The 25,092-nt window shown below is 41.2% G+C and overlaps 1 pseudogene; it reads left to right on the top strand.

The window, feature by feature from the left end:
- Positions 1–7,938: 7,938 nt before the first annotated feature.
- Positions 7,939–23,797, top strand: LOC113183093 (aldehyde dehydrogenase X, mitochondrial-like; annotated as a pseudogene).
- Positions 23,798–25,092: the final 1,295 nt, after the last annotated feature.

Consider the following 25,092-nt stretch of genomic DNA (forward strand, 5'->3'; position numbering starts at 1 on the left):
GCTCTACATAAAAATAAATAAAGATATTGTGTCCAACTACAACTAAAAAAATAAATATTAAAAAAAAAGAAAAGAAAAGAAACAGCGTTCAAGGGCATAGACCACAGTCCCTGGAGACTTGGTCAAGGGTTAATTTTGGAGAAGGGAAGCAAGGGACAGGAAAGAGGAAGGCCAAGGTTCAACAGCCCACACTGGCAAGGCTTGGGCAGGGAGACTGGATTTTATTTTATTTATTTTTTTTAGGATGCATGAATCACTTTTATATATATATTTACAATGCAGATTGAGATTAAAACCAAAAAATACCACTTAAACTGGCACAATGATTAAAATAGGGATAAATTTGATAAAATAAGGGAGTTACTGGAGCACCAAAAACTGCAAAATGTTGTTAAAAAAAATCTTTAAAAATGAAATAAATGGAGGTATATTCTTTGTTCATTGGTCAGAAGGCCCAGCATTGTGAAGATGCCAGTTCTCCATAAACTGAACAATATATTCAAAGCAATCCTTATATAAAAAATTATTTCATAAAATTTGACTCGCTGATTCTAAATTCATATGGAAATGAAACGTATCTAAATAACAACAACAGCAAAAAGCCTTTGGAAAAGAAGTAGAAAAGTTTACAAATCTACAGTGTATTATTCTGTTATCACACTGCATCATAGACCGAGCAACTTAAAAACAACAGAAATTTACTTCTCAGCATTAATGGAGGCTGGAAGTCGGAGATGGGGTGTGATCTTGGTCAGTTCTGTTTAGGGCCCTCTTCCATGTTATAGATTGTTGATGTTCTGTTATAGCCTTAGAGAGCACAAGGAGTGCAAGGTAGCTCTTCGGCCTCTTCTTATGAGAGGACTGATCCATTTGTGAAGGCTCCATCTTTGTGTCTGTATCATTTTCCAAGGGCCCATCTTGTTACTATCACATTGGAGATTAGATTTCAATATATGAATTTCTGGGGGGAGACACAATCTATAGCATATAGTAATCAGAACAATATGTTTTTGATGTAAAGATTGAAAAAATAAATCAATGGAACATGAAGAAGTCCAGAAGTATATCTCCACTGTATATGAACAATTGATTTTTGGTAAATATAATGATCAGGTGTAGCTGAGGGGCTGTGCTTGCATGTCAGGGCATACCTTCATCATGCAGCCTGGGGTTTGTCAAGTCTGCCTTTGCCTTCACTTTCTAGTACTGCAGAGCCACGAGGGCCTCCAGAGATGAGAGCCTGGGCTTCCTTGAGACTGGATTTTAGAGGAAGGAAAATGTGTCTTCCTGAAGCAGGAACCAAGCCAGCCCCAACCTCCCTCCTCAGGGAGTCAGGCACCAACTCAGGGAGAGGCCAGCACTCTTCTTTCTGACTCACCCCAAAAAGCCCAGAAGCAGAACCAGATTAACTTGAGATTTATGAAACTTAAGCTTCAAGTCCTCTCAGTTTACACGTCCTGTTAAAAGCCCTGGGAAGGTTTTCACATGATCGCACATCACTGAAGATCTGCAAAAGTGAGATTGTTTGGTAGTCTTTTTCCTAAAGATGGTTCTCCAAATTTGTATTAGCTTTAGGCTCCACTAAACCTGGCTCTGTCACTTCTAGAGACTTGATGCAGATTTACTTTCAAGGTGCCTCACCTGCCAGTAGAACATTCTTGAGTTGGTTGGTTGTTTGATTGGTTAAGGTTCTTCCTTCTTCAACTTGGGAAGAAGAAGCTTAAAATGTTAATGACATCACACTCTGGCTGAAAATCACCTTCAGTCAAGAAATGTCAATGGAGGAGGGCTGAGGATGTAACTCAGAAGTAGAGCACTTGGCTAGCACACACAGAGGCCCTGGGGTCCATCACAAAACAAACAATTGTTAGTGAGTGTTACTAAATCCTAGGAATTAGAGGCTCAAAAGACCCGTGGTTAGGGGAGGAGGTGGGAATGAGTTACACTGGCTGGTCCTAGTCACTTTCTTTGTCCTGGGCACAGGGGTTGTTGTCTGCACATCTGGTCCTTGCTTAGTTTATTAATCAGTGTTCCCCAAAGAAAATAGGATGGATAGATACAGACCTACAGACAGACAGATGATAGATAGATACTTTAAGGAATTGGCTCATGACATTGCAAGGTACCAGCAAGACTAAAATCTGAAGGTAAGACCTGTTGGCCAAGACCCAGGGAAAAGTTAATGTTGCAGTCTTGAGTCTGAAGGCAGCCTGGAAACAGAACTTTTTCGTCAGGGAACATCAGTCTTCAGATCTTCAATTGGATTAGGGGGAGATGTGGGATCAGGAAGAATGGAAGTACTTTGGATTAGACAAAGAGGAATGAAGGGAAGGAAGTGCAGAATGGGACATAACTTTCATATGTTCATGTATGATTACATGACCAGTGTAACTCCACATCATGTATAACCACAAGAATGGGATCCTAAATAGAGTAAGTTATACTCCAAGCATGTAAAATACACTCCATTGTCATGTATATTTAAAAGAATTTTTAATTTAAAAAAATTTTAAAAAATCTTCAATTGGTTGCAGGAGGCTTATGAATATTATAGAGGGTAATCTTCTTACTCAAAGTCCGCTAATTTAAATGTTAATCACATATTTTAAAAATACCTTCACAGCAACATCTAAACTGATGTGTGACCAAAGAACTGGGAAGCACAACCCTAGCAGAGTTGACAAAAAAATTAATCATCATACCCTGCATATCAGCACATGGCCACTTAGATGTGATTTATATCAACTGTGTTTATTATAATTTTTGGAGACTTTCCAAAACGATAAACTCTAACTACATATTCCTAGCTGGTCATCTCCCTTTCCACCACCACATTCTCTCTAGTGGGAGAGAGGTATGGGTGTGCAGATAAGTGGCAATTATTTCTAAAGATTAAGAAATCAACATTTAGAGGGTTTTAAAAGGTTTTATTAATGTTTTACATTTTACACATCTTAGAAAATATTGAAAAGTATTTTGAAATCTACCTTGTGCTCCCATCCCCAACACTTACTGTCTGGGAGAGCCAAAAGGGTGGGAAGTTATTTCAGTCACAGGGTGGATGTTAGGATTTACAACAAAGGTGAGGCCTTTCCTAATGGTGAGGAGCCCAGGATATGCTTGGTGACTAAACAGTGAACAGTCAAGAGGTTTAGAGGTGAAGATCCTAAAGATGAAGAAATCGAGAACTGGGAGACTAGTGTGTGGGAAGGAGTTGTAAAGGGACAATGACATGCCGGGAAGATGGCAACCATAGACCAAAGGAGAATCCCTGTTTTTAGGGGAGATCATAATGCACCAAGGACTTTCAGAAGACAGGAATCATAGATAGCATGACTTTCCAAAGAGGAATTGATCAGGGTTAAGCAGAGATGGTAACATTATTCAAAGAAAAAATGGAGACCAGTTAATTAGCAAAATTTACTCAAGCAAGAAAAAAGGGTTCTAGAACCAGGAAGCATTCCGGACCAAAGATGATTCACAATGCAACCTGGAACCATATACAGGTTATATTTATAGCTAGAGAAAAAGAGTTGACATACCAAAACAACCTAATTGGTTGCAGTTGGCAATTACCTTCTATAGTCATGTTTTGGCAGTATTCAACCTCTTATTGGCTGTTAAATGTAAGTGCTATGATTGGTTAAGACTCAGTTACTTGGTTACAAAGGTATATGCTTAGGTTAGGTTACAATTTTTTAACATAAGTAAGTCGCAGATCATTACAAAGGGAAGCCACTGTTAAGCCAAACTTATTTGTTCGAGTGCAAATTTGTTTTAGTTAATTAATATTCATCTCTCAGAGGTACCAAGAGAAATAAATGAAGCACTGTGTATACAACAGTTGATAGAGAGCATGATGTACAGTAGATTCTCCATAAGTATTAGTTCAGAGACTGAATATACAGACAAATAATGACCAAACCCTAACATAAAAATAGAATTCTTGCCCATAATCTGCAACAACCAGCCCAGAAAACCAACTCCTTATCAATCATAGCCAGCCCAGAAGCAAGCCTGCTACCTAAAACTTACACAAGTCATAGACTTAAAGAAAGTCACCTAGCCATCTCTAGTAACAAATTTAGGAAACCAAACAATAACCTCCACAATTGGTTCCAAACAGTGAGGACTTAATTAATAATAACTAACAGTTTTCTTAATCTTTGCACCATTTCCAACTTAGGACCAACCAAAGAAAGTCAATTAGGCACCCTAACTAACCATATAGGAGGCTCTTTTCTAGTTAACCTGCCTATAGCTTCCTCATGCCAATGGGTTGCAATCAGGGTGCCTGAAGCCTTCCCTTTTTCCTACTCCTCTGCCCACCTTCTAGTCTCTGCCAAAATGCATGCTGACTTGATGGTGGCTGACTCCCATGTTGCAGCAAACTTCACATAAATAACTTTTGCTTATTCTCATTTGGCTGGTCTTATTTCTAATTTAATGAATTCTTACATTAATTCACCCAAGGAGTTACTCAATATTTATTATCTATTAATTGCACAGAGTTTTGCCCTAAGAATAATGAATTTGAGACAGAGCAGAGAGGGCCCTGATTTCCCCCACCAAGGTTTCCTCCTTGACACAAGATGACTTCAAAAAATTTTTTTCCACCAATGACCAGGTTTATGAGCTGCTGATGCCTCACCAAATATTTCCCACAACCCTGAACACACAAAATGCCTGAATTTGACTGAAATATTACCTTCTTAGGGCAGTGGTAGTAAGAACTTTTTACCAGCTGAATGCAAACTGACCCAATGCATGTGATCATGTTGCTGTATCAGGTGCAGATCCCAAAGCTGAAGACAAAAAAACTTGACAAAACATCTGCAGAAATCCTGGGATCATGTACCACATCTGTCTGTGCATCTGGGCAAGCCTACTTTTTGTCTATATAAACTTGACTCCTTGCATTCTTAGGGAAGCCAGCCTGGGAACCCAATCCCATGTGCTATCTCCCTGCTGCTCAAACGTAAGTCTCAACAAAGCCTCATTCAGTTGGTATTGCCTCATTGCAATCTCTGTCTTAAATTGAACAAAAGAACCCAAGACTGAGCTGGTAATACTGAGAGCTGGTAATACCGAGCTGTTAATGAAGTGACCCAGATACCAGCATCCCTGCCTTCAACTCACTACAGTTCAGAGGGAGGAGAAAGACCATTCCTCATTACAGTCTTCCACGGGCTGTAATGAGGGGCATCAAAGCCAGACAAGGGAATCAGGAAAAGCTCCCTTAAAAAGGGATATCTCCACAGGGACCATAAGAATGAACATGGAGCAGGCACAGTGGCGCATACCTGTAATCCCAGCATCTCTGGAGGCTCAGGCAGGAGGATCATGAGTTCAAAACCAGCCTCAGCAAAAGCAAGGTGCTAAGAAAACTCAGTGAGACCCTGTCTCTAAATAAAATACAAAATAGGGCTGGAGATGTGGTTCAGTGGTCAAATGCCCCCAAGTTCAGTCTCTGATACAAAAAAAAGAAAGAAAGAAAGAAAGAAAGAAAGAAAGAAAGAAAGAAAGAAAGAAAGAAAGAAAAAATGAGCATGGCTAGGGGAAGAGGAATGGAGAAATATCTGGGCAACAGGAAAGGACCATGGGGAAACCCCTAGGCCAGAGAGAACATACAGTTTCAAAGAAGCAAAACAAAGTCAAATGATCAGACCTTGGTGCTTGATAGTAACCATGAAGATAGGCAGGCAGACCAGGGTTAGTGTCCTTCTAGGCAATTTAAGGAATTTGGCATTTGTCCTGAAGTACTGATCACATATCTATTTTAGAAAATAGCTCCATGTGGAGTGAGGCCTAGGGGAGCACAAACCTGGAAGCAGGAGCTTATAGGTGATGGTGGCAAGATAAGAGGAAAAAGAAAATTATGGGGATTGGAGAGCTGATTTCAATGGGTCCTGATGAGATCCTTTGCTGAAGGTCTATAGAGGAAGCAGCGAAAGCTTGGGCAACTGAGAGGAAAGGAGATCATGAAAACCAGACAGGAAGATAAAGAGAAGAGATGAATTCTGGGTGGAGATAACAATATTTGAGGTGTCCCCCAAATAACTAGTTGCACAAGTCTGGAATTCAAGAGAAGGGTATGGCTAGAGAGGGAGGTCCAGGGGTCACAAGCAAGTGCACAGCCATTAAAACCATGAAGGTGGGTGAAGTCCTGCAGGTCCAGAGGGTGCAAAATTGGCCTAGAACAAAACTCTAGGAGGCACCACGTCTGAGTGTGAAAAGGAACAGCAGCACTTAGAAGGCAGACCAAGAAAGAGCAGACAGGGAAAAGGAAGGAAAGTCAGGAGCATGCTCTAACACAGAAACCAAATACTGGATTGCTGTCAAAAAAGAGAGTAGCCAACAAAGCCTCCTTTCTTATTCTCCAGTATTCTTTTCTCCTTTCTTACTCTCCGTTTCCCCCTTCACTTCCCTGAGAAAGATATCCCTGGGACTTTGGGAAGGAAAGGCTCTCAAGACCAAGTGGAACTGGTCTGGCATTGCCCCATAGTGTTGCCCAAGCTGCTTCCTGGGCCCCTGCATTCCTGAAGTCTTAGAATAGACTGGAGGATGGAAAACAAAAATGAAAAGTGGAAGTACTTCCCCCTAAGACATACCCAGCTAAGGATTTTACCAGTATCTTGATAAGGCGGGATTAGACATTAATTCCTGGATCACATCAACCATTATTTTTTATTTGATGACTGCACATTATATTGTTAGCAATTTAGTCCATCAGCCCTGGCAACTGAGTGCCTTATCATATACCAGATGGAAAATGGAAATCAAATCTCCTCTCTCCTCCTGAGCTGTTAAAGAATACAACAGTTACTAATAGGGCATTATGTAAAAATGTGGACGTGTAATAGATGTGATTCTGCAATCTGTATTTGGGGTAAAAATGGGAGTTCATAACCAACTTGAATCTAATGTATGAAACATGATATGTCAAGAGCTTTGTAATGTTTTGAACAACCAATAAAAAAAAAAGAATACAAAAGGAACCACAGGAAGAATAACGATCCATATTTCATGGTCCCCCACACCTCAGAGCCTCACCCAGGCATCTGTCCGAATTCCCACAGGTGTCTCTCGCCTAGCCCTTCTCTTCTCTACCCTTCCCCTGCTACCTAATGCTGTGGGCAGCCTTCAGGCTTCCACAGGAGTTCAGAGATGGCTCCTCCCGTTCCTTGTGGCTGAAGGTGTTCTTGGTAAGCCGCATTTTTTCCCTCCTCTTGCAATTCTTTCATAACACCTAACGCCCTTGCTGCACAGGGCACTCAACCCCGCCTTCCTGGAAACAGTCTCTTAACCTCACTTTTGAAACTTCTTCAAGGACGCAGAACCCAAGAACATCTCTGAGATGCAATGCGCTGTGTTGCAACAACCTCACAGACTTGCAAATCAACCTGTCCTTAATTAATGTCCTGGGACAGGCTCTGGAGGTGTGGGGAGTTGGAGGGACACTTGATTTTTCATTTCACCCCCTACTCTTGATTGTTCTATCATGTAAAAAGAAAGGATACAGGTAATGCGCTTGTTTTTGTTTTTTTCAAATTTGTAATCAAAGCATGAAGTTGGAAAGAACTCAGTTCTGCCAGGCTGACCCTGGCTATGTCCCTACGCTCCTCCTCTGCCACCTTCCTGTTAAAAAGGGGCTTCTAGGGCTGGGGTTGTGGCTCAGTGGTAGAGCGCTTGCTTCACGCGTATGAGGCACTGGGTTCAATCCTCAGAACCACATAAAAAGAAATAAATAAAATAAAGTTGTTGTGTCCATCTACAAATAAAAATATAAAAGGGGGGTAGGTTTCTGGCTCCCCCCTCCCGCGAGGCGGTGAGCTCCTACGCAAGCCCAGGAGGGGGTTTCAGGGATTTGGTGGCGCAGAACCCTGGAAGAGGGAGCTCAAGTTGGTTGGAGCGCGCGGGGCGGGGGTAAAGGGAGGAATGCATACCATCTTCGCAGTTCTGATCGCACTACATCCCTACATCCCCGACATCTCCATTCCTGCCCGGGGCCGCAAGGTCTCGACAAGGTGTGCTCGCCTGTTCTGCTGCACCGGCTGCCAACGCGGTGCTGAGGCCGAGAGAGGGGAAGTCTGCGTTTCTGCGTTCTGCGTTCTGCATTCTGCAGTGGGGCCCCAACAGGTAATTCCTTTTTCCACAGTAGCCTGGTCATTTGGGCTGGGAGGTTCCCATATCCCATGTGGAGGAAGGAGGATAGATGAAGGAATGTCAATTGATAGATGGGTTTTTTTTTTTTCTAAGTCTATAATGCGTGCAATAAATTTATTTTCTTCTAAGCTCTTGGGAGGCATCAGAGAACAATAAAAAGTTCCCAGCTTGCCAGAACCTGAGGCAGGGAAATAGTTGGATAGAAAATAAACAGTGAACTTATTAAATCATATACTGATTTTTAGTTCTAGTGACCAAAACGATCTCCCACACACTATTAAAAGCAAAAGTTCTTCCACAAACTGCCCTCCCACCACGCACCACTGGAAGGTATGCAGGAGTGGCAAACAATGCCTACACAAGCTGCTGAACTTTTTTTAGTTTATAAAACATTATTTATCTTAATCATTGGGGCTCCTGAAAATTCCCTAAGTGCCCTTTCCCTCTTCTTAGTAGCTAAGTTTTGAAGAGTAAGAAAGGGTGGCAATTTCATTCCACATAAAAACACTTTTGACTACTTATTTAATTTAACAGTCAGTTCTGGCAGGATGGTTGAGAGACCAGATGTGCTGACAGAAGGAAAGCACACATCTGAGAAGCAAATGATGGGGATACATGAGTGTCCTAAATGGAAATAACAGAATTTAATGTCCAAATAACAGTGCCCAATATGACAAAAGGGATCAAGGCCAGAGGACAAGATCAATTTGCAGGAGGCCCTTGCCAGTCATTTTTCTTAAGCTGCAAAGTAGAATAATTCGCTATGTATTTAGTTTGGAGCAGTTTTGTGAGTGGGAATGGCACTAATCATTTAGGTGATATCTCCATGCACAACCTACATTTGCTTGTGAACTTTACATGTGAACACAGCAACACACCACAATGTACTCATAGGTGAAGTCATTATCAGAAAGTTTTTATCAGTGATCCTACTAAACTCAATACTCCCTTTTTAATAAAAAGGCTCTGGAGGCCCATTTATTATCTTGAAGTGGAATTCATAGATAATATAATCTACCTACATGCATAAATGAAAAAACATCACTCTTCTCTGACTCACAGCCAAAGACCCTCAGGAAAACACGTGTAACTGACAAGTTCACTATTCATTGATAGGAAAGAGAATGCACACCGTGGGGAAATGCAGAGCATCTCCGTAGAGGGTCTAATCACAGGACTTAGGTGTTTTATTAAGGAACTCTGAAAAGGTTCATGGAAGCAGTGCTTCATGGATTGGACTGTGGAAGTAGTTCTATGCTTGGGTATTGGAATGCATTTTATCTAGAAGAATGGAAGTTTAGAGAGAGGCTGAAATGACAATTGTAAAAAAGTAGCAGTCATTCCTATGATCCAGGACAGGAGAATATGGCCATCTCTTTGGTGGAGAATGCACATGTTTTGTCTATGTTCAGACATCCTTGTAGAGTATTCTTGTGCTTCCCTAGAGCCACCCCTGGCACAGAGTAGCCTTATCTGATATTGGCGTTCTGTGAACTGGTTTACGTGCAACAGGAAAACATCACAGCTTTGCTATCAGGCCAGCTCTCAGGTCAGAGACTGTTGCCTTTCATATCCTAATTGTAATAAAAGAAGAAATAAAATGATTCATAATAAAATAATGTTTCCTCTTGTAAATCACCTAGCACAACTTTACTAGAATAGTTAAATGGTTATGTGAATCAGTTTGGATTTGTGTGTATGTGTGTGTGTGTCATGTGCTGGGATTGAACCCATGGATACTTTACCACTGAACCACATCCCCAGCCTGTTTCATTTTTAAATTTCAAGGCAGGGTCTTTTGCCAAGTTGCTGAGGCTGCCCTCAGACTTGTGATCCTCCTGCCTCAGTCTTCCAAATAGATGAGATACAGTTTGGATTTCAAAGTGATAATATTGGAAGTGTCTTCTTAGAAAAATACAGAAGAATGAAAGATAGCAGCTATGGATAAGATCAAAATTAAAAGTAGTGTTATATAATAACATACTGGGCTCACTATTATATTATAAGAAGAAATAGAAACAGGAATAACATGCTAAGCAAATTATAGACTATCAAAGAGGAAAATTAAGAGAGTAATATTCTCAGAATAGCGTTGATAAGAGTAGTGTCCAAAAAAATTCCCTCTGTGTGACACAGAACAAAGTGATGATGAAATACCCCAGAAATCATATTTCCTGTCTCAAAATATTAATTTTCATTCAAGGTATGTATTCTGGTACTTAGACCTTGATGATAATATTCAGTAAACCTCCAAGATAACATATTCTAATACAATAAGATTCACTTTGGTCCCTTGACTCACATCAGTTCTCAAATCTGAACCTCAAACTGAGGTGTGATAACATTTATCCTACAGGAAAGTGTTCAGATTACAGATAATGTTTGGGACATGTCTGGCTCATGGTGCTTTAAAGACTGGACATTGCCGGGCATGATGGTGCATGTCTGTAATCCTAGCAGCTTGGGAGGCTGAAGCAGGAGGATAGAGAGTTCAAAGCCAGACTCAGCAAAAGCAAGGCACTAAGCAACTCAGTGAGACCTGTTACTAAAAGAAATACAAAATAGGGCTGAGGATATGGCTAAGTGGTCGAGTGTCCCTGAATTCAATCCCCAGTACCCAAACAAACAAAGCAAAATAGCTGACCAATGTCTGGTGTTTTTCTTTGTGTGTGTGTGTGTGTTGTGCATGGATGGAGAGAGAGGGTGGGTGCCTATGTGGGTCTCCCAGTTTGCTAGGAAGGTGCTTGATTAAATATACAGTGTGCTTGCAGGAAAATCCCAGGCAGTGTTATTGTAAGTATTAGTGCAGGACAGGTACTGGGAGCAAAATGGAGGACAAAGAGAACAGGCTTGGCAGTAACTCAATTGGGACTGGCTCATTTGGATATATCAATAGTTATGTACAATATATTTCAATATTTTTACCTTTGTGCCTTTTAATTTTAATAGTACAGACTTCCTAGAAAAGTTTTTTTAATTAATAACACAAAAATGCAACTGAACAGTTGACATGCTTGCCTTTAAAAAAATTATTTATTTTAACTAAGTATATATGACAGCAGAATGCATTTTGATTCATTGTACACAATTGCAGCACAACTTTTCCTTTCTCTGATTGTATACAATGTAGAGTCACACCATAGGTTCAGTCATACCTGTACCTAGGGTAATAATGGTCATCACATTCCACTATCTTTCCTTCCCCAGCTCCCTCTCCTTCCCTCCCTCCCCTTTGCCCAATCAATGTACCTCCATTTTTCCCATGCCCTCCCCCATTACAGATCAGCATCCACTTATCAGAGAGAACAATCGGTTTTTGGATTTGGGAGATTGGCTTACTTTGCTTAGCATGATATTCTCCAACTCCATCCATTTACCTGCAAATGCCATAATTTTACTCTCTTTTAATGCTGAGTAATATTCCATTGTGTGTGTGTGTGTGTAAGTGTGTGTGTGTGTGTGTGTGTGTGTGTGTGTGTGTATCATAGTTTATTTTCCCATTCATCAATTGAAGGGCATCTAGGTTGCTTCCACAGTTTAGCTATTGTGAATTGAGCTGTTATAAACATTGATGTAGCTGCATTACTATAGTATGTTGATTTTTTTTATAACTTTATTTTATTTATTTTTATGTGGTGCTGAGGATCGAACCCAGGGCCTTGCACATGTGAGGAGAGCACTCTACCGCTGAGCCATAACCCCAGACTCTGGTAGGCTGATTTTAAGTCTTTTGGATATAGACTGAGGTGGGATAACTGGGTCAAATGGTGGTTCCATTCCAAGTTTTCTAAGGAATCTCCATACCGCTTTCCATATTGGTTGCACCAATTTGCAGTCACACCAGCAATGTATGAGTGTACCTTTTCCCCCACATCCTTGCCAACACTGATTGTTGTTTGAATCCATCCCATTTATTAATTCTTGGTTTTATTTCTTGCACTTGGTTTTATGCTTGCCTTTTGAACGCTATTTATTTCACGGTTAATAATGATAAACAAACTTTATCATTTGTTTCATCAGGTGGGGGAGCTAGAGGCTAGCTTGGAAGAAGAAACTAAAATAGGAGAATGAAAGAGGACTTTGAGGAGTTAGGCCCTTAAAGGTGAATCACCTGGGACTGTACCAGAGTAACAGTGAAAATGCTAAATCATAGCAAAGTATCCAAAATAAATAAAATAATGCATAATTTTCACAAAATGCTTTTCTTTGCATTGTGCCTAAACATCTGGTGCTAATTTTTAAATGATCTACAAACTCATGTTGCCAACAAATTTTAGTTGAGACTCAATCTGTGACACAGACAACATAATAACATTAGAAAATGGAATTATTGTTTCTATGAAATAAGTTTCTAGGGTTTTGAAGTCTGTCAACGCCTTTGTGTACATTGTCAGTAATTTTGGAAATAAATTTCCACTGTGGCTTTTTTCATTTCTTAACCTTATCCATAAAGGCAGGAAAGCTTCCTTCTCCCACCAGGGGCTCTCATCCATTAGTAATGAAGAGTCGCTCCACGGATCTTATTACACAGCTAACATTCAACAGCTTTCACCATCTCATCAATTTTTCCTAGAACAGTACAATGTTTCTGGTCATCCTAATAGAAATTTTTTAAAATCCTAAGATTTTTTTTTCCTGATCATCCTAATAACCTATCATTCCCTGCAATTTGAGGAGTTTTTTTTTTTTTCCTACAGTATTAGGCTGCTTAAGAGAGTCTGCAATCATTTATATCATTCTGAAAGAAATTAACAACTATACCTTCTACTCAGAATAGTTTTTTTTTTGTTTGTTTTTAACAATCACTCACAATTCTAGTTTCCAAACTTCTCTTTAAATCTCAGAACTCTATGGTATGCTGTCAACTTTACAAACACATTTCTTTGTAAAACTTTCCCTTTATCTTGATAGGGTCACTGTTTATTAAATAAGTCCACAGTAGACATGTGGACAGTTTTTTTTGTTGTTGATTTTTAAAAAAGGACAGCAGAATGCATTACAATTCTTATTACACATATATATCACAATTTTTCAAATCTCTGTTTGTATATAAAGTATGTCAACACCCAATTCGTGTCTTCATACATGTGCTTTGGATAATGATGTCTATCACATTCCACCATCTTTACTAATCCCCTGCTCCCTCCCTTTCCCTCCCTCCCCTCTTACCTATCTAGAATTGATCTATTCCTCCCATGCTCCCCCTCCCTATCCCAAAATGAGTCAGCCTCCTTGTATCAGAGAAAACATTCAGCATTTGTTTTTTTGAGATTGGCTAACTTCACTTAGCATTATCTTCTCCAACACCATCCATTTACCTGCAAATTCCATGATTTTATTCTCTTATTGGTGAGTAAAATTCCATTATGTATATGTGCCACATTTTTTTTAATCCATTCATCCACTGAAGGGCATTTAGGTTGGCTCCACAGTTTAGATATTGTGAATTGTGCTGCTAAAAACATTGATGTGGTTGTGTCCCTGTAGTATGCTGTTTTTAAGTCCTTTGGGTCTAGACTGAGGAGAAGGATAGCTGGGTCAAATGATGGTTCCATTCCCAGATTTCCAAGGAATCTCCATACTGCTTTCCATTTGCAGTCCCACCAGCAATGTATGAGTATACCTTTTCCCCCACATCCTCCCCAACACTTATTGTTGTTTGTCTTCATAATAGCCCCCATTCTGACTGGAGTGAAATGATATCTTAGAGTGGTTTTGATTTGCATTTCTCTAATTGCTAGACATGATGAACATTTTTTCATATATTTGTTGATTGATTGTATATCCTCTTCTGAGAAGTGTCTGTTCGGGTCCTTGGCCCGTTTATTGACTGGGTTATTATTATTATTTTTTTTTGGTGCTTAGCTTTTTGAGTTCTTTATATACCCTAGAGATTAGTGCTCTATCTGATGTGTGAGGGGTAAAAATTTGTTCCCAGGATGTAGGCTCTCTGTTCACCTCACAGACTGTTTCTTTTGCTGAGAAGAAATTTATAGTTTGATCCCATCCCATTTATTGATTCTTGGTTTTAATTCTTGCTCTATAGGAGTCTATTAAAGAAGTTGGGGCCTAATCCCACATGATGAAGATTAGGGCCAACTTTTTCTTCTATTAGAGGCAGAGTCTCTTGTTTAATTCCTAGGTCCTTGATCCATTTTGAGTTAAGTTTTGTGCATGGTGAGAGATAGGGGTTTAATTTCATTTTGTTGCATATGGATTTCCAGTTTTCCCAGCACCATTTGTTGAAGACGCTATCTTTTCTCCAATGCATGTTTTTAGCACCTTTGTCTAATGTAAGATAATTATAATTTTGTGGGTTAGTCTCTGTGTCCTTTATTCTGTACCATTGGTCTATCAGTCTTTTTTTGGTGCCAATACCATGCTATTTTTGTTACTATTGCTCTGTAGTATAGTTTAAGGTCTGGTATAGCAATGCTACCTGCTTGTCTCTTCCTGCTAAGGATTGCTTTAGCTATTCTTATTTTTCCCAGATGAATTTCATCATTGCTTTTTCTATTTCTATGAGGAATGCCATTGGGATTTTGATTGGAATTGCATTAAATCTTGGACAGTTGTTTATACGTGAGCAGATATAAAACCAGTTTTTTTTTAATGTTTTCAGTTTATTTATTTGTTTATTTATTTTGGTACCAGGAATTGAACTCAGGGGCACTAAACCACTGAGTCACATTCCCAGCCCTTTCTGTATTTCATTTTGAGACAGAGTCTCACACTGAGTTGCTGAGGCTGGCTTTGAACTGGCAATCCTCCTGCCTCAGCTTCCAGAGCCATTGAGATTACAGGTAAAACCAAGTTTTTAACAGTCAACTGAATGTTGTTCACCCTTCTCCTCTATATTTGACATTTTGTCATAGAGTTATCCTGAAGGGGACAGTTTCAATCCACACAGATTGAACCAACAGGATTGCCATCGGTGGTTTTTCAAAATGGTGATCTCTCAGTTAAGTTCCAACTAAAACAAACGATCTTTCCTTTATATAGGTAGTTGTTTCTTCCTAAGAAATTTGGTACATACCAAACCTTGCAAATAAAACTAGTAAGAAAACAAACAAAAACCTTTGTATATTTTTGTACAGTGGAATTAGTCCGAGGCTCAAATACTTATAAGTGGATTTTTCACCTACTAAATACTGGGTTCATTTAGATTTTGTCACTATATTTACAAGTCCTGAAGGACACAGGAGGAATCTCTGTTATGCCAGTCTGGCCCCACTAAATGCCAGCAGTAGCCCGTATTCATTATGAACAAACTGAAAGAGGCATACAAATTTCCAAAATATCCCTGGAAACATTGTCACCCTGTAGAGAACCATTAATTTTTATGACGATGCAGTCACACATCTGTGGTTTACAATATGAGCTATATCTTATTTACATAAAAATATAAAGTAATGCAAACATGAGCAGAGCTGTTTTAAGACCTTTATGAGACTTAGGCTTGCTCCTTTCCTTCTCCTCCCTCCTCTGCTCCTTCCCCTCTTCCTCCTCTTTCTCCTCCTTCTTCTTCTTTTCTCTTTTCTCCCTTCTCCCTCCTCTTCTTCCTTTTTTTTTTTTTGCTTTACTAAGGATTGAACAACCCAAGGGGGCACTCTGCCATTGAGCTTGCCCCCACTCCTTTTTATTTTTTATTTTGAAACGGGGTCTCACTAAGTTTCCCAGGCTAGCCTCAAACTTGTAATCCTCTTGCCTCAGCCTTCTGATTTGCTGAGATTACAGGCATGTGCCAACACACCCAACTTCCAGAGGCCCTACCATAGTTAATATCAAGCATATTAGAATTCGCCCCCATCATATAGTAAATATAATAATAACCAGACTTGTTATGTGACAGATAGTAAGGTTTTTACAATAACCCTCTGAAATAGGCACTATTACTACTCCCATTTTACAGACGAGGAAGCAGGAATGGAAAGATTTAGTGAGTTGCACAAAACCACTCAACTAGTAAGTGGCAGAGACCAAATACAAAGCTACTCTGATGCTAACATGCTATGACCTATATAATTCTTATAGAGTTTCAATTTGAAAATAATGAAGATACTATCTATGAGTTAGTTGAATTGAAGATGACCTAACCTTTACAAATCTCAGTTGTAGAGTTTTCATTTTGCATTGTGAGCCAATCATCTAATTCAAAGTCTCAAACATTATCAGAAGGCCCTTGGAAGGCACTCAAGCCCCGTACCAGGCCTGCACTATTACCTAGGAAGATGTTGCCTGGGATTCTCCCCACCATGATCATATGCTTTCAATCCAGCACCTTCATGCAACCCAGGAGATCCAGACAGACACTCACCCTACCTCTCTAGCTATTTGTGCAGATCGAACTGAAAAGAATATCCAGCTTGTAAAGTAACACAATCCGTGCAACATTATCTATAATTTGAACACCTACCTTATTATCTCAATTTAAAGGTAAGGAAATTGATGTCTGGTGATGAAATGATTGCCCAGTGTTTCATGTCTACGAAATGACAGAGTTGAAAATTGAATCCTGGTCTCTATGGCTCCAAAGTCTCTGTCCCCTCGTAGGCTCAGGTCTGCCTTCTTGGGTCTTCCCTTTTGCCCAACACTCCCTTCCCAGCAATGGAACCTCAGCAGATTTCCACTGTCTTGTCAACCAGTTCCCATCCAGATACTGGTCCTTCCCCTACAACCTCCACCATCCCATTCCAGGTCCAGAGAAAGCCCTCAGGCTCTTGCTGGAGCATAGTCAACTTCAGGGAGTGGGGGACTCCTGAGGAAGCAGGAAAATTTTCTCAGTGCCAGGCCCTTATCAGCTCTTCTTTGCCTAGGCACCAAAAATCACCATCATTTCTCCTAACCATGCCCTCTTCTAAGAGATGCTTTCTCCCATAACCCTGGGACCATGACTAGATGAAGCTGCTTCTCATCCTCATTGCCTACACCCCAATGGATCCAAGGCATGGGGATGGATGTTACCATTGGTTCCCTCTCTTGAGACTGAAAGAGACTCAGTGAAGCCTGTCACCTGGGCATCTCAGAGAATGGGGTTGAAACAGCCACATTTTGTTGGCTGTGTGGTAAAGTAGAAAACACTAAGAAAAGGAAGGGAGTGGAGATCTGGGCAGGAGGAGGAGGAGGAGTGGAAGGGGAAGGAGAGGGTAGGAAGAGAAGGAGGAAGAGGAGAGAGAGAGAGGGTGAGAGAGAGAGAGAATATTGTACAATAAACAAGAGAAAGAAACTTGGTGCCTGCCTTTCCAGTCCTCAAATGCTTCCTAACCTTAGGTTCCATGCAGTCTGCCAATAGTCCTTCAGTAATTCATGGCAAACTTCCCTGCATCACCTGCGGAGCCCACTGCAGCTGTAGGTGCTGAGGCCCTGGGCAGGGGCCAAAGGACCAGCTCATTAGTCCCAGCTGTCCCCATCTTCTTTCCACCCACCTGGTGGGTCTTGACACTAAAGTAAGCTCCCTCTGCCAATTCCAAACTCATCAGTGGCACAGAATGTCTCAAGGCCTGCCCAGCCCCACCTACCCCATGGTTCAGAGATGTCACTATTCACCTGAGGTTCCTGGGCCCATACGAGGAAGTATCACACCGCCAGGAAAGTGATGGTACCTAATGGCCTGGAAGTAAATTTACAAATCTACATGGCGGACAGTAGCTATGTAGACATGCTTATAACCAGACACATGTTCACTGGACACAGTCTAGGAAGCAAGATGGGGGATTTTTTGTTTGGGTTTGATTTTTGTTTTTGTTTAAACACTGTTATAATCTAACACACCCAATAATGTGGGTGGCTCTCACAAACACCATGATGAACAAACGCAGTCAGACACCAAAGAGTTCATATATCCGAACTACCTATATGTGGAAATAAAAAATGAGTAAAATAATCTATGATGTTGGGAGTCAGAATAGCAGGAACCCCTGGGCTGATGGGGAGGGGAGTGGCCAGGGCTTCGGGGGTGCTAGAAATGTGCTCTTGGTCTGGGGGTTGATCACATGGGTTGCTTCACATGCAAAAAAACTGTCAGGCTGTACCCTTTATATCGGTGGAACTTATTGCATGTTACATTAGACCTCCATTAAAAAAAATAAAAAAGCTAGGGTTCTTCCCTTCCCCAAGAATATTCCCTGGATGAGAATACTTTTCAACTTGCTGACCTCCAGTCTTTCTGAATCCCTGGATACCTTTGCTTCCTTCCTGGGCCTGGAGATTTTCCCTTCTGGAAGCTTGGTTTGGAGCTGAGAGGTACTGGTATAGTTTAGATCTGGGGTGTCCCTCAAAGTCTCTTGTGTTCAAGGCTTAGTTGCCAGCCCGTGGCTTTATTGGGAGGTGGTAGAAACATCAGGAAGTTGGGTGTAGTGGAAGGAAGTTACATAATTGGGAGCATGCCCTTAAAGGGAACATGGGGACCCTGGCGCCTCTCTCTCTCTCTCTCTCTCTCTCTCTTTGCTTCCTGGCACCATGTACTCTGCCACATGCTCCCCACAGTGAAATATTGCCTCAACACCAGCCCAGAGGCAATAGGGACAAGTGACCATGGACTGAAACCTCTGAAACCATGATTCAAAATAAAACTTTCCTCCTTTTAAGTTATTTATCTCTGGTATTTTGTTATAGCAGTAGAAAGCTAACAAACACAGCTTCCAAATAGGATTAAAGTACTCTTAATTAAGAGACTCCAAGTACTGTGTTCCATATGCTAGAGACCATATTGCCTCTCGGTTCTGTGGTAATGAAGCTGGACCCAAAAACATCCCTTCCTCTATCAGCTGGTCCAGTGCTGTTTTCTCAGCAGAGGAGTACAGGATTTACTGATCTTATCTACAAGATTTATTGATCTTATCACATTTTTTTTTACACCTCAAAACAAACTGCCTAAGAAAACGTTGGCAAGGCTATTAAAGTTTCATTAATACACCAACGTAGGAACCACACCCTAGGACAAATGCACTAGCCAAGGGATGATTTCCTCAGTATTTGGACCACATGGGAAGCAAGAGCCATCATGCCCGATGACTCATACACTTTGAATTTTCTGAACCTGCAACCTTTTTCTCTCTTCTATTAGAAAACATGGCACCTGCAGGTGGGAGGAAGAGAATACTTCTACCAGATAACACTACTAGACTTGAAGCTACAGCTCCTATCTGAACCCTTGGGAATCCTGCACCACTGGGCCAACCAGCAAAGATTTCTGGCAGAGGATGGTATTTCACTCTGATTGACATGAAGAGATTAGATTAGTTACCTCTGTGTCATGGTATTGGAAAGACTAAGACTGAAACTCAAAGCTTCCATGCCTTATCATAACAGTGAACAGGCAATTAGAGCAACCACTGCCCAAGAAGGGCAGCTAAAGCTCTGAGTCTGAGGGGAAAAAGGACTACATCTCTCCACCAGGCAACAAACCCAAAGCAATCAAAGTGCTGGCTGATAGAAAGAGGGACATCTATAATGGTGTTAAGAGATAATAAATACTGCTTTCAGCTTTGGGGCAAATTGCACTGGTAGGGATCATAGATTATTATATTAATAGTCTTGTACTAAGTTCTTGCAGAGATTATAGCTCCTCACCATTTGGCTGGGAACTCTGTGGTGGGTTGGACTTGACAGAGGGAAAGAATAACTCTGAATCATACAAGAAGTAGGCTGTTTTGGACTCCTCTCATGACCACTTCTCTTGGCCACATCTCTTTTTCTCAAGTCATTGCTTTTGACAACCATTTTCGCACAGATATCAACCAGTTGTTGCCTGTACAATCTAATTGTACTTTGCCTTGGGCCCAGTAACACATACTTCTAGTTCTATCCCTGATACTCTTTTGCTTTTATATATGTGCAAGCCAAAATATAGGAAGGTTACAAAATTATTGATTATAGTGATACATGCATACTCACGTTTATCAGAGCACAATTCACAATATCTAAGTTATGGAATCAGCTTAGGTGTCTGTCAACAGATGAATGGACAGAGAAAATATGGTGTATATATACATATACAATCTAGTTTTATTCAACCTTAAAAAATGAAATTTTATGTCATTTGCATGAAAATTGATGAAACTGGAAAGTATCATAATTGGAAATAAGCCAGATTCAGAAAGATAAGCTTCACAAGTTTCTCTCATATGTAGGAGCTAGAAGAAGGAGAAAATGGGAGGATGTCATGAATGTAAAAGGGAGACTCTTAAAGTATAGGAAAGGGATCAGAGGATGGATGGTAGAAGGAGAGATATTGGGAGATTAATTTGATCAAGCTATGCTATAAGCATGTATGATTATACCACAATAAAGCCCATCACTCTATAAAATTGGTGTTCACCAATAAAATTACAGGGAGGTTTAAAGCTCATGGAGCTATTCTTCAAGTCTAAGGCTTAGACCAATGGAGTTAGAAGCCAATGTATAGCCTTCCTTTTTCATTCCCCAAGCAGACATCTTTAAGATACATTTGATGAGGTTTATTGCAAAGTCCTCTAGTCTGAACACTAGTCACTCATAGCAACAGCCAACTCACTTTTCTTCCTGCTTTGCTCTATTTTTCTTTACTTTTGATCCCAAGGATAATATTCTTAAGTAAACTGCCTACAGAAAGCTTTTATTTCAGATTTTGCTTTTGGAGAAATTCAGGCTAATATGCACGGCCAGATGATGCCTAGAATATCAAAGATAGCCATCCACTCTTCTTTTGGAGTCTCAGAGCAACTCACTGGGAACATAGAGAGGCATTGGCATTAGTGGAATATTTTTGTATTTTGGAGTATTAGCCCGTAAATCCAACAATTGCTCTGGTTTCTTTCTAGAGCATGGATCTTTGCTAAAGCCATACACAGATTTTCCTGCAAGGAAAGGGAAGGTATTAGGACAGCAGGAAATAGGGGAGCAATGCGAGGGGGGATAAGACTTTCAGGATGATAGAGAGATTTTGATCCACAAACTTAGAAAAAGATTCTGGTTCTAGGATGTTATCTGCTTCTGGGGAAAAACTTCCTGGTCAGTTTACTTTAATATTTCCAACAGGTATATAGTTTCAGGAACTTGGAAGAACCCTTCTGAGTTGAGATGTATATCAAAGAGTCAAAATCCTGAAATTTTGCTACAAAGAAAAACTTGGTATTCTCCCTTCCAATGGAGTTCAAAGGTAGACTTTCTCTGGCATTGTTTTTTAAAAAAATCACCAAAATCCCAATATCTGGGTTCTTGATCATGACAGGTCATCAATTGGTGGGTCACAAACGGCTTTCATAACCTAGTGAAAACCCACTTTGGCATAATTCATTAAAGCCTTACACTCTTGAGTCATTCAAGAGTTTGTAAGAATTGGAAGACACATACAGGTTCTATTATTAAGTGATAAACTTTCCAATAACCATTTTATAAGGGGTTAATCTATGTTTTGCAGTGAGAGTAGATCTGATTGTCATCAACTGGTGATACCTTGACCAAGAGGATCCAATCTATTTGATTAGCTTTGCCTCATACCATTGTGTTTATAATACTTAACTCTTTTATGACATGGCCAATGAAATGAGTACCTCTATCACTGGAGATTTTCCAGAAACACACTATAAGGAAAACATTTTCTAACAACTTTTTAGCTACTATTATAGCATCAGCATTCCTGCATGGGAAAGTTTCTGAATAACCAGAAAATATGCATTAAAGGTGGTAATTGAGGCTGGGTCTGCTGTGTGGAGGGGCTGAGTACCAGACCTGGGAGAGATCTCATCTGAACCTGGACTTGATTCTGAACTGGATCCCAGGCTTGTTGCAGAGTGGTCAGCATGCTGCACTTCCTGGTACCCCAGCGTGCTTTGCCTCCAGGACAGGATTGCCTCGTACTCCTTAGCAGCAGTCCTCTCAAGCCCAATCTTGAGCCCAGACATCCACGCAGCCATAACAAGTGGCAAGACACAGTCAGCAAGAAGACCTTCCACGGTCAACCCCACCACAGATGAGGTCATTGCTCATGTGGCTGCTGTGGACAGGGCAGTGAAAGCAGCCCATGAGGCTTTTCGTCTGGGGTCCCTGGGGTGCCGGATGGATGCCTGTGAGCCAGGCTGGCTGACCTAGTGGAGAGGGGTTGTGTCCACTTGGCCTGACTGGAGACCTTGGACAATGGGAAACATTTCCAAGAGTCTTATGCCTTGGACCCGAATGAGGTCATCAAGGTGACTGCTGCTTTGCTGGCTGGGCTGACAAGTGGCATGGCAAGATCATCGCCATGGATGGTGAGCATCTCTGCTTCATGCAGCATAAGCCTGTGGGTGTCTGTGGCCAGATTGTACCATGGAATTTTGCCTTGGTCATGCAGGGCTGGAAGCTCACCTTGGCACTTGCCACAGGCAACAGTGTGGTTATGAAGGTTGCAGAGCAGACCCCCTTTCTGCCCTGTATTTGGCCTCCCCCATGAAGGAGGTGGGCTATGATCCAACAGCAGGAGCGGCCATTGCCCAGCCTATGGATATTGACAAAGAAACACCTTCACTGGCTCCATGAAGGTGGGTCACCTGATCCAGAAGGCTGCTAGCAATTCCAACCTCAAGACAGTCATCCTAGAGCTGGGTGGGAAAAACCCCAGCATTTGTTGGCTGATGCTGCCATGGCTCATGCTGTGGACCAATGTCACGAAGCCCTCTTCTTCAACACAGACCAGTGCTGCTGCGCTGGTTCCTGGGCCTTTGTCAAAGAATCCATCTATGATGAGTTTCTCGAGAGAACAGTGGAGAAGGCCAAGTAGAGGAAAGTTGGGAACCCCTTTGAGCTAGACACCCTGTAGGGGCCCCCGGTGGACAAGGAACAGTTTGAACAAATCCTGGGCTACAACCTGCTTGGCCAGAAGAAGAGGGAAAACTTCTTTGCAGCAGGGAGACTTTTGGGGAGCGTGGTTTCTCCATCAAGCCCACTGTCTTTGGTGGCATGCAGGATGTCATGAGGATTGCCAAGGAGGAGATCTTCATGTGCGTGCAGCCCCTGTTCAAGTTCAAGAAGATCAAAGAGGTGACAGAGAGGGCAAATACCACTAGGTACAGCCTGGCTGCTGCCATGTTCACCAGAGGCCTGGACAAGGCCATGCTTTTTACCCAGGCACTCCAGGCCAGGACAGTGTGGGAGAACACCTACAACATCATCACTCACCTACTGTCAGGAGCCATCTGTGAAATGTGCATGGACCAGATCTGTATGGAAGCCATTGAGTGGGGAAGTCTGGTATCTAGGAACTCACAGAAGCACTCCTGTTTGTGAGATGACCCAAATACATGTGAACTCCCATCCAGCTCTGCCAAAGGTCCCGCACAATGCCAGAGATAGGGTAACCTGCTGCAGCCACATAGACACACACCTTCTCACAGATGGATGTGGTTTGCCAAGATATCAATCAACCTGTTGACTGCAAGATATCAGGAAGCAAGACTCCACCCACTGACACCTTATCCTGCCTTTGATGTACTGCCTTAAATAAAAAACCAGAGCCATTTTTTAGCTGTTCTGTTCAAGCTCCTAGGTGGACTGGAAGAAGCCGTTTGGAGGCTCTGAAGAATCTGGCAACAGGAAGAAGCTGGGGAAGGATGGGCTTAAAGCCTACAAGGAGGTGAAGACTATCACCATCAAGGTTCCTCAGAAAAACTCATGAAAATGGCCACCATGCAGACCCAGCCCAGCAATTCCACAGCTGTCTAGACAAGTGCATGCCAATTCTGGGGAGGGGCGGGGCATGGATTCTATTTATTTGTTCCAACAAATAAAACAACTAAATCAGAGCTGTACATTTAAAGCAGGGAAGGGGCTGGGTCTACAGTCCTTTCCTGTGCTCTTCAGCCCCTGTGTGTTCTTGATGGCTCAGTTACTTCCATGAAAACTTAGTCTCTGGAAGGCTATTGAAACTACTCATTGGACAGACAGTCACTTTTGGTCCTTTCTGCTGATCTAGGGACTTTCCAGTAGATAGATCAGTGGCTTTGAGAATGGTCTCATCTCAGAGTATTAGAAGACATTTTGAACTAGGAGAACACAAAATCTTGGCCATATTTTTCACTGACAACTTAAAAATCAGGGCTTTTTCTTTTCCAAGTTCCGGCTGCTGGCTGGTTTGCTTACCCTTCATTTTACTACTGATTTTCCTTCATTTGAGGAAAAAGGTAGGTGAGGAATGCATTTATAGAAGTACATGTGATTATATAATTACATCTTTAAACTAAACTTGAACACCCCCAATGCACATTATCCACTGATGAGTGGATAAACAAAAGGTTTCCATGAACTATTCCTTTCACTATTCTCCAAACAAAAGAATGAGTTCCAGGCACAGTGACACACTCCAGTAATCCCAGCTACTCTGGAGACTGAGGCAGAAGGATTGAAAGTTCAAGGCCAGCCTGGGCAACTCAGTGAGACCTTGCTTCAAAAGAAAACATTAAAAAGGCTGGGGATATAGCTCAGTAGTAGAACACTTGCCTATCATATTCGAGGCCCTGGGTTCAATCCCTGATATCTCTCTCTCTCTCTCTCTCTCTCTCTCTCTCTCTCTCTCTCTCTCTCTCTCTCTCTCACACACACACACACACACACACACACACACAAAGAATGAATTTCTGACACATGCTATAATATAAGTGAACCTTGAAAGCATCATGCTAAGTAAAGTAAATGGTTCCATTTATATGAAATGTCCAGACTAGGCAAATCCATAGAAATAGAAAGTAGATTAGTGATTGGCAAGGGTTGGGGACTAACTGCTTGTGGATATGGGATCTCTTTCTGGGAGGTGTTGAAAATGTTCTGGAATTAGGAAGTGGTAATAATTGCAGAACTTTGAACATGTACTAAAAACAACTTAATTTTACATTTTAATTATGGTAGTATTAATTCCATTTCAAAATTAAAATAAACCCATAGGATTCTATTTGGGAAAAAAATGGTGATAATTGA

The sequence above is a fragment of the Urocitellus parryii genome, chromosome 2, assembly GCF_045843805.1.
Source record: "Urocitellus parryii isolate mUroPar1 chromosome 2, mUroPar1.hap1, whole genome shotgun sequence".
Taxonomy (NCBI): domain Eukaryota; kingdom Metazoa; phylum Chordata; class Mammalia; order Rodentia; family Sciuridae; genus Urocitellus; species Urocitellus parryii.